Source organism: Pantherophis guttatus, chromosome 3 (assembly GCF_059756535.1).
Source record: "Pantherophis guttatus breed Tessera chromosome 3, ASM5975653v1, whole genome shotgun sequence".
In the NCBI taxonomy this organism is placed as follows: Eukaryota; Metazoa; Chordata; class Lepidosauria; order Squamata; family Colubridae; genus Pantherophis; species Pantherophis guttatus.
In genome coordinates this window covers 46,572,717-46,581,837 of record NC_142065.1, presented here as the reverse complement: position 1 = coordinate 46,581,837, position 9,121 = coordinate 46,572,717, and the positions used below count along the sequence as shown (strand labels likewise).

The window sequence follows — 9,121 nt, the reverse complement described above, 5'->3', positions numbered from 1 at the left end:
AGTTCTGCACGTTGTGCAAAATGCATCTGTTTAATTTTTTTTTTACTACCTTGGTTAAGCATGGAGTGAAAACCACCTCTCTCTCTCTCTCTCTCTCTGCTGTCTCATAAATACATCGGGTGCTTTATTGCCGACATTGTGGCCCGTTCCTGCGCCTCTTTACTACACCGGCCGCATTAATGACTTTCCCCAATTAATCTTGCCTGTCTCTCGGGTGATGCACTGCCTCGACCCTTTCTTTCCTTTTTTTTTTTTAATAAGCACTCTCCCCTTTCTGCGAGGTCCATTATCGATCGATCGCCAGGCCACTATTTTAATTCCTCCAGATGGGAGGAGGAGGAGGAGGAAAAGTGAGCAAGAAGGACCCTCACGTGGCGCCGGGTTGAATGGGAAACGGCGCTGGCGCACTCTGAGCCGCTCGGCCGCGCGCCCCCAGAATTTGCTCCTCGGGGCCGCGCACGCGGTCAGTCGGCCGCGCGCTCGATCTTCTCTGCCCTAATGCGGGAGTCTGGGAAGGAAGGCGCTGCAGAAGGATGGGAGCTGTTCGGTGAGGCGGCGGAGGCGGCGGGGGCAGCGAAGTCCCGTAGCTCGGCGGCTGGTTCGGATCGGGAATCGGGTATTTTGGGGCCACCTCGAACCAGCCTTCCAGACGAGAAAGGAGCAGGAGGCTCAGCGGGAACGGCGGCAGCGGTTGCCGGCCAGGTAAGGAAGGGATGCTGCTGCCGTGGCTGCACGGAGGGGCAGCCTCAGACAGGCGTACAGAAGAAAGCACTTTTCGGTCATCCGGCTGTGGCCCAGTCGGGCAGCAGGAGAAAAGAGCGGCTGTTGGTGGGCTCCCATCGCTGGCAGACAGGGAGGTGTTTTCCCATCCAATGTCCCCACTCTTCGGACCCGAGTCCGCTCGCTCTTTTCCTTGCCCTGACCGCCACCCCACCGCCATCCCCTTGGCCTCCGCTGCAGCCCGGTCTCTCCTGTCATGAATAAGGTCCCCGCACTTAACCAAGCGGCTGCTCCCCCTGAGACGACGGAGCTCCTTTGCTGCCAAGCAAAGCATGAAGAGTTTGCTTTTGGAGGGGATGGAAGGTTTGGGGTGGGGGGGGGGGAGGTGTTTGAATCGGAGTTGCAGTTTTAGGGTGGTGACTGGATTCAGCATCAGTATGACCTGGGAGTAAGAGAGCCTTGCACTGTCCTCCTAGCATCCGGCCTGCTTTTCATCCTTGGTTGATGGGGATTGATGGAAGCCACTGAATTGCTTTGGGAAGGAAGCTCGTCTCCAGATCTTGCCTTTAGTCTTGGGAAACTTCTCTCTGTGTGGTTCAGTTTCCCAGCATATTTGAAAAATTAGTGGCTGATATTTGGAAGGCCTGGAGGCCATGGTTCCCCTCTCCCTCCCCATCCCTCCCTCTCTTTCTTTCTTAATTTTTTTCCTTTTTTTCTTTTGCTGAAGAGACCCTTTGGGTACATAACCATCCACCCAGGACAAAGATTCAGCTGCTGTGAATGGGCATGTTCCATCTTTTAATTCTCTTTTATGTGTATATGTGTGTTTTCAAAGGAGATGTGAGAAAGGACTGAGGTTTGCAGGATTACAGTAAATTGATAGATCTTGAATTTGAAACTTGGCCCTGACTCAAAATACAGAAACGGAAGTAGCAAGGACGGTATCCAAAAGCAACCTCTTTCTTTTTTTTTATTGTGCCTCGGTATCCACTGGATCTGGTGTGGTGAAATGAGTATCTCCATTTTTCTGTTGAGCAACCCTGAATGCTCAGAGGCCTCCACTTCTAAAATTCTACCCGTAAAGGGTCTCAGGGGAATTATGAAAAATTGTTATGGGATAAGAGCCCAGGACAAATTTCTGAGACATTTAGTACTAACCTCTGTCTAAACAAGATGCTGTTTTTCAAGTTAGTAGTGACAGGACCATGTGACCATGTTAATTATGATTAGTAAGAATCAAAGCTAGGTGATTTAAAAATATATGTGATCTTTGCATATGCTAAGTTAGTTTAGGTGGTATTGATTAAGGGGGTGAAAGTGCTGAATCATTTGTACTTTTCTGCTCCCAGCATGTCCTGTTCTTCAGTTCCATTAGAGTCATCAGGAAGTGAAAGATCTAATTGCGGCATGGCCAGCCTTCAGCATTTTTCTTTATGTCCAGCAGTGTTGCCTAGCTGAGGGTATAGTATGGGTTTCCTTTGGATGTAAAAAGGCATAACATAAGACTAGTGTTTTTTTCAACCTCGGCCGCTTTAAGATGGATGGGTGAACTTCAACTCCACAGCTTTTCTGACTGTGCAATTCTGGAGTTGAAGTCCACCCATCTTAAAGTGGCTAAGGTTGAGAAACACTGTGACATAGGGGAACAACTTTCTCAAAATACGTCAGTAGAGTACAGAAAATGGGTCTATTATTGTTAGCTGAAATGTGGTTGGGAAGTTGACAGCCATAAAAACAATTTTGAAGTTTCAACTCTGGAAAATGAAAAGAGTCTACCCATCTGATCCATACCCATCATGACATTACTGAATTGACTCTCACTGTATCCAAGCAATTATTGATTAATTAGTGATGCTATTTATGAAAAATGTGTGGCAAATTTTAATTAATGTGGGGATTTTAAAACAGCACTGATTTTGATGAGAGAGAGTGAAATACATACTTGCCTTTTAGACAAAAGTCAATTTAGTTCAACTTTTATATACCACTGTAACTAGAAGAGTTAGATACTGTAAAATATTTACTGTAAAATTATATCTCTTAGTGCTTTGTTATTTTGGAAATTATGAATTTATACCTAATTTTGACTGCCTTTATCCACAAGATGGGTACAAGAAGGCACACATGTGTGCCAATACTGATACTCACAAATGCAGGCGCTAATATTACCTCGGCATCTTCATAGACCTTAGTACTGAACTATTAATATGGAAATGGAGGTAGAGGAGACGGGAATCAAGAACATCTTAGAATTATCCTTAACTTTCTTACAGAGGTTCAACAGTGAAAATCCAGTTATATTTGGGGTGTGCATCAGAAGTATATTTGCCTACTTGTACATGCTCATAGCCAATATTAGTGGCATGAAACTAGTTGCCAGTATTGCCTGATACTAAAACACCATCAAAAGATGCAACACTTCATTGTCAAAATACTTTTTCCAACTAAAATTTAAACTTCTTGTTTTATAGTTATTTGCCGACTAATTAAAAGTTCGCCAACTTCTTGCTGCTTCGTGCTGGTGGACCTTAGAGCACTTATATTAAGATAGCATGGCTTCTTTAATTGATATTGAAAGAGACAAAGCTGACACTGAATGGTGTTGCAGGGCTAACATTATGCTTACCGTGTTTCCTGAAAATAAGACCCTGTCTTTTTTTTTTTTTTGAACCCCGAAATAAGCACTTGGCCTTATTTTCGGGGAGGTCTAATTATTTTGGGGTGCTTGGAACAAGATGGGGCTCCTCTTGCCGTCTTACCTGATTTCCAGCTCTGCGTTTAAATACTTTCAGGGAGGGCTTATTTTCAGGGGGAGACTTATTTTAGCGCATGCACTCAAAAGCCCGATTGGGCTTATTATCAGAGGATGTCTTATTTTCAGGGAAACACGGTAGTAAGATGATATTATTTCTTTTGTGTAGTTTTAATAGATCTGATTTCTCTCCCTCTTCTCCCTACCTCATGATAAGACTGTAGCATACATGGAAACAGAAAAAAACATGGAACAAACCCCATTCTCATTCCCAAGGATGATTTTACCTATTTGGGTAATGGAATTTCTGCAATCAAATAACCAAGCTCAGAGAGTATCAAGGGCTCCATAGTTCAGATCTGAGCTATGTATGTTATTTTCTATTAAAATAGGGGCAAATACTTTTTATGATATTGTCTTGAACATTTGGGGAGGGGGTAGCAATTTCCTAGGATAATTGGACACATAACTAGAGAAAAAAATAGATTTAGGAATCTTGATTGAAAAACAGGTGACAATTAATTATCACATATTTATTAGAGAGATTAACTGATTGCAAGAGATAATGATTCCCAGTAAATCATAAACACTGGGAATTAGGGTCTCATAATCTAGGAACTGGGAAGGCCAGATGTAGTTTCAGTCTCCCTGAAGGAGCAGATATGCATCCTTTGTGTATTTTGAGATTTATCTCTGTCATATGGGGCCTATGGCGCACTTAATAATCTGTGCTTGGTTCAGACACTATGACTCTTCGTGGCGCAAGACCTCCTGGCCACAGTGAGTAATCCATCCTGTGATAACCTCCCTTTTAGATTACTACAGTATACTCTATGGAAAGCCAGTTTGGTGGTTAAGTCATGAAACTAGGAACCAGGAGACTGAATTTTAATCCTGATTTAGGCACAAAACCATCTGGGTAATCTTGAGCCAGTCACTCTTTCTCAGAAAAGAGTCTTCTTCCTTTCTTAGGAAGAAGACAAATGACATCCAAAAATTTTGCAAAACAGTTACCAGGGGACAATGTGTACTTGTAGGCACAGAATGTTAATATAGTTCATAAGTACCTCTGATGAAAATTCAAAAATAGTAGTTACTTTATATGGAACAGCTGTCCTAAAATGTTCTTTCAGTCCTAAACTGAATGCCTACATGTTACTAATCACATCTCTGGGTTTTACTAATTGTGTTTAAAGCTTCATCCCTATAGCAACTGCTTGGACAAGTCCTCAATTTTCTTTGCAAAATTTTTGGAAATCATTTTGTCTTCTTCCTCGGGCTAAGAAGTAAATGAGTGGCTCAAAATTACCTAGCTGGCTTTGTGACTAAAATGGGACTAGAACTCACGGTCTCCCGGTTTCTAAACTGATGCCTTATGCACTATATCAAACTGGTTCTTTACAGCCCTTATTGGTTAGGATCCTGATATTTAAGAGAGTCCCTCTCCAAAAAAATTATCCTATTAAAATTAACAGGAAATCTATCCAATGTCCCATATCTGGGAGACTCATTTTATATGAGGACACATGGGAAGGCCTTCTCCATTGCTGCATCTGATTTTGAGGAGGCCAAACTTCCACATACAGTATTTATCTTTTGGCATTAAGGAAGGCTGGCTTCTTTCTCTTGTATCTAGAATTTATCATCTACCCTTTAGCCCAGAAATGCTTCAGTTGTTGTTATATTATGTTTTTAAAGTATTTTACTTGGCATGATTGTTTTTCTTCCTTTTTAGGGACTGTAACCTGCCTGTGTTCATTTGAATAATGGGCAGGCTCAAAATATTTTAAATAAACCAGTAAGTGATTCCTTCAATACTTGTTTAGTATGATGTTTAGGATTGGGAATTTAGTTTAATCTGTGATGTATTACAGGGGTGGATTCTACTTACCTTTACTACCGGTTCGCAGCAGGGTCGCCTGCGTGCGTCTGCTTCGCTCGCGCACATTCTTCTGCGCATGCGTAGAAGCTTCCTGATGATGTCTGGATCAATGGGCAGAGCCTCCCTCCGGTTTTACTATCAGTTCCATAGAACCGGTCCGAACTGGGGGCAACCTACCACTGATGTATAGTCATGTAGCTAGCAATTTGTGGGCATGTTTTTTGTTGTTGTTGTTCAGAACGTGAAATAGCAGTATTACACACAAAACAAGAATCAGACTATATGGATCTTCTTCAAACTGGTATTCAGCAAAAGTTGTTTCCCAAAGATCTGGAGGTCATAGGGCAGGGGGAGACTAGTCTGAGATATCTAACAGTAAATGCTGAGAAGCTGTATCAGAATTCAAGATAGCTGAGAGAGCTGAGCTGAGAGAGATGAAGCACCAGAAAAGACGCCTAGAGAGCGACTGGAGGACCAGCCGTGCTGAATCAGACCGGACACTGGTGAGGTCTTATATCAAGACCTACCTAGTGGCAATAAGAGTGGCGAAATCTAACTATTTTTCTACTCCTATTGCATCTGCAGAGAACCGCCCAGCCGCCCTGTTTAGGATGACCTGCTCTCTACTCCAGGTGGGAGCGAGGGAGGACCACTTGCAGGGTAGAGCTGAGGATTTGGGGCAATATCTGCATGATAAAATCGCTCAGATTCGGCACGGGCTGGACTCTGATTGGATAGTTTCGGACGGGATGACGGAGGCGAGTCTTGAGACTATTATCTGGGAGGAGTTTGACCCTGTGACTCCTGAGGACATGGACAGGATTTTGGGGAGGCTTAACGCTACCACATGTTTACTGGACCCATGTCCCTCCTGGTTGGTACTGGCCTCCCAGGAGGTTACACGAGGCTGGTTTCAGGAGATTACCAACGCTTCACTGGGTGAGGGTGTCTTCCCAGCCGCCCTGAAAGAGGCGGTGGTGAGGCCCCTCCTCAAGAAGCCTTCCCTGGACCCGGCTGTTTTAGCTAATTATCGTCCTGTCTCCAACCTTCGCTTCGTGGCGAAGGTTGTTGAGAGTGTGGTGGCGAGGCAACTTCCTCGATTCCTGGATGAAGCTGTCTATCTAGATCCGTGCCAGTCGGGCTTCAGGGCGGGTTACAGCACAGAAACGGCATTGATCGCATTGGTTGATGATCTCTGGAGGGCTTGGGACAGAGGTTGCTCCTCTGTCCTGGTCCTACTAGACCTCTCAGCGGCTTTTGATACCATCGATCATGGTATCATGCTGCGTTGGCTAGAGGGGTTGGGAGTGGGGAGCACCGTTTTACGGTGGTTCTCCTTCCTCTCTGACTGTATGCAGTCTGTGTTGACAGGAGGGCAGAGGTCGACCTCGAGGTCCCTCACTTGTGGGGTACCATAGGGATCGGTTCTCTCGCCCCTCCTGTTTAAGATTTATGTGAAGCCGCTGGGCGAGATCATCCGTGGCTTTGGGGTGAAGTGTCAACTGTATGCCGATGACACACAGTTGTACATTTCAACCCCAGGCCACCCCAGTGATGCCCTTGACATGATGTCCTGTTGCCTGGAGGCCGTGCGGATCTGGATGGGGAGGAACAGGCTCAGACTCAACCCCTCCAAGACTGAGTGGCTGTGGTTTCCGGTGTCCCGATATAGCCAGCTTACACCATTGGGCATGAGATCTTACCCCCCTCAGAGAGGGCTCGCAACTTGGGCGTCCTCCTGGACTCACGGCTGTCTTTGGATGATCATATGACGGCCGTGGCCAGGGGGCCTTTTTATCAGGTTCGCCTGATTTCCCAGTTGCGCCCCTTTCTGGATCGGGACGCCTTGCACACAGTCACTCACGCTGTCGTCACTTCCCGTCTGGACTATTGTAACACTCTCTACATGGGGCTCCCCTTGAGGAGCACCCGGAGGCTCCCACTGGTCCAGAATGCGGCTGCGCAAGTAAAAATGGGGGCAACCCGTCACTCCCATGTAACACCTCTCTTGCGCGAGCTGCACTGGCTCCCGGTGGTCTTCCGGGTGCGCTTAAAGGTGTTGGTTACCACCTTTAAAGCACTCCATGGCTTAGGACCTTGCTATCTACAAGACCGCTTTCTGCCACCGATTGCCTCCCACCGACTGGTACGCTCACACAGAGAGGGCCTCCTCAGGGTGCCGTCAGCCAAACAATGTAGACTGGCAGCCCCCAGGGGAAGAGCCTTCTCTGTGGGGGGCCCTGCCCTCTGGAATGAATTGCCCCCGGACATACGAAGGATCCCCGACCTCCACGCCTTCCGTCGTGCAGTGAAGACCCTGTTATTCCAGCAAGCCGCTTTGATGGGATAAATGGTTTTAATTTGGTTTTAATGGGGTTTTAAAATTGGTTTTAAATGAGTTTTAAATTCGGCCTATGATTTAATTATTTTAATCTGCTTTTAAATTCTATCTTGTACACTGTTTTATTATGGCTGTTCACTGCCCTGATTCCTTCGGGAGAAGGGCGGTATATAAATTAAATTAAATTAATTAATTAATTAATTAATTAATTAAATAGATAGATAAATAGATAAATAAATAAATAAAATTTGGTGTCTTTGGAAAGGGTCAGTGGTGGGTTGCTCCTGGTTCTGTCCGGTTCTTTAGAACCAGTAGTAAAAGCAGTGGGAGGGTCCGCCCACCCGCCCGAACATCATAAATGACGATCTGTGCATGCTCAGAAGCTTCTGTGCATGCACGCTCCCATTGCGAACCGGTAGTAAAGGTAAGTAGACCCCACCCCTGGTAAGGGTACTAATAGTACTAATAATAACAAGTAAGATTGTCCTGATAAGATATGAAGCAAAAGATCCCCTTTTATTTATCTTAAGGCACTTTCTTTGTTAGAACATGGAATTATTTTGTCCTACATTAAGTAAAGTAATTGCAATATGTAGTGCTCCATTATAACACAATACAGGGTAACCTCTTTTCTTCTTTTGATCTGCAAGACTTGGGGAACTGGAAAATTTGCTTAAATAGACATTCACCTTCTTAGAAGTACTAATATAGATGATGACTTTAGGGTACACATGCAATGCATTTTTATACGTGTTTTGTTGTACTATTCCTGATGTTGTATACCTAAATTTTTTGTGACACCTTGTTTTAATACTCTGTTTAGCATTTCTAAACATTAAACTAGCCTTTCAATTTTGTAACAAAACTTTTTCTGAGTATTTCCTTGAATCTTGTAGGGCAGTGATGGCTAACCTTTTTGCCATTGCGTGCCAAAAGCAGGGGGGAGCACGGAGGGGTCACGTGCGCATGTGCTCACACCCATAATTCAATGCCCCCTGCGTCCCATCCCCTTGCTCATGCATGCGCAACCCCCCCCACATTTCCCTGCACATGCGCGCATGATTCCCCCCGTGCCCCATTTTGGGCCTAGCAGGCCTCCCTGAAGCCTCTGGAGGCTGGAAATGGTCCGCTTCCCAACTTCTGGTTGGCCTGGTAGGCTGTTTTTCACCCTCCCCAGGCTCCAGAGGCTTTCTTGGAGCCTGGGAAGGGCAAAAACGGTGTCCCTCACTCCCTGGAGGCCCTCTGGAGGCCAAAAATGCCCTCCCAGAGCCTCTGTGTGAGCCCTGTGCTTACCTGGCATCCAAAACGGGCCGCATGGAGATTCCTGGGAGTGGAGAGGCAGCCGAAAATGAGCTCCCTGATGTGTGCTAAAGCAATGGCTTGCATGCCCGCAGATATGGCTCTGTGTGCCACCTGTGACACACGT

General features: G+C 45.5%; 1 protein-coding gene across 10 annotated transcripts in view; it reads left to right on the top strand.

The window, feature by feature from the left end:
- Positions 1 to 375: 375 nt before the first annotated feature.
- Positions 376 to 9,121, top strand: part of NFASC (neurofascin) — a 168,523-nt gene continuing 159,777 nt past the window's right edge. For 3 of the 10 annotated variants that reach the window (XM_087889461.1, XM_087889454.1, XM_087889445.1), the window contains exon 1: positions 380 to 702. The gene's annotated coding sequence lies outside the window, so the exon portion shown is untranslated. Of the gene's footprint in view, positions 703 to 9,121 lie in introns of all 10 variants that reach the window. The other 7 variants (XM_087889451.1, XM_060689759.2, XM_034414455.3 and 4 more) reach the window with 4 other exon arrangements.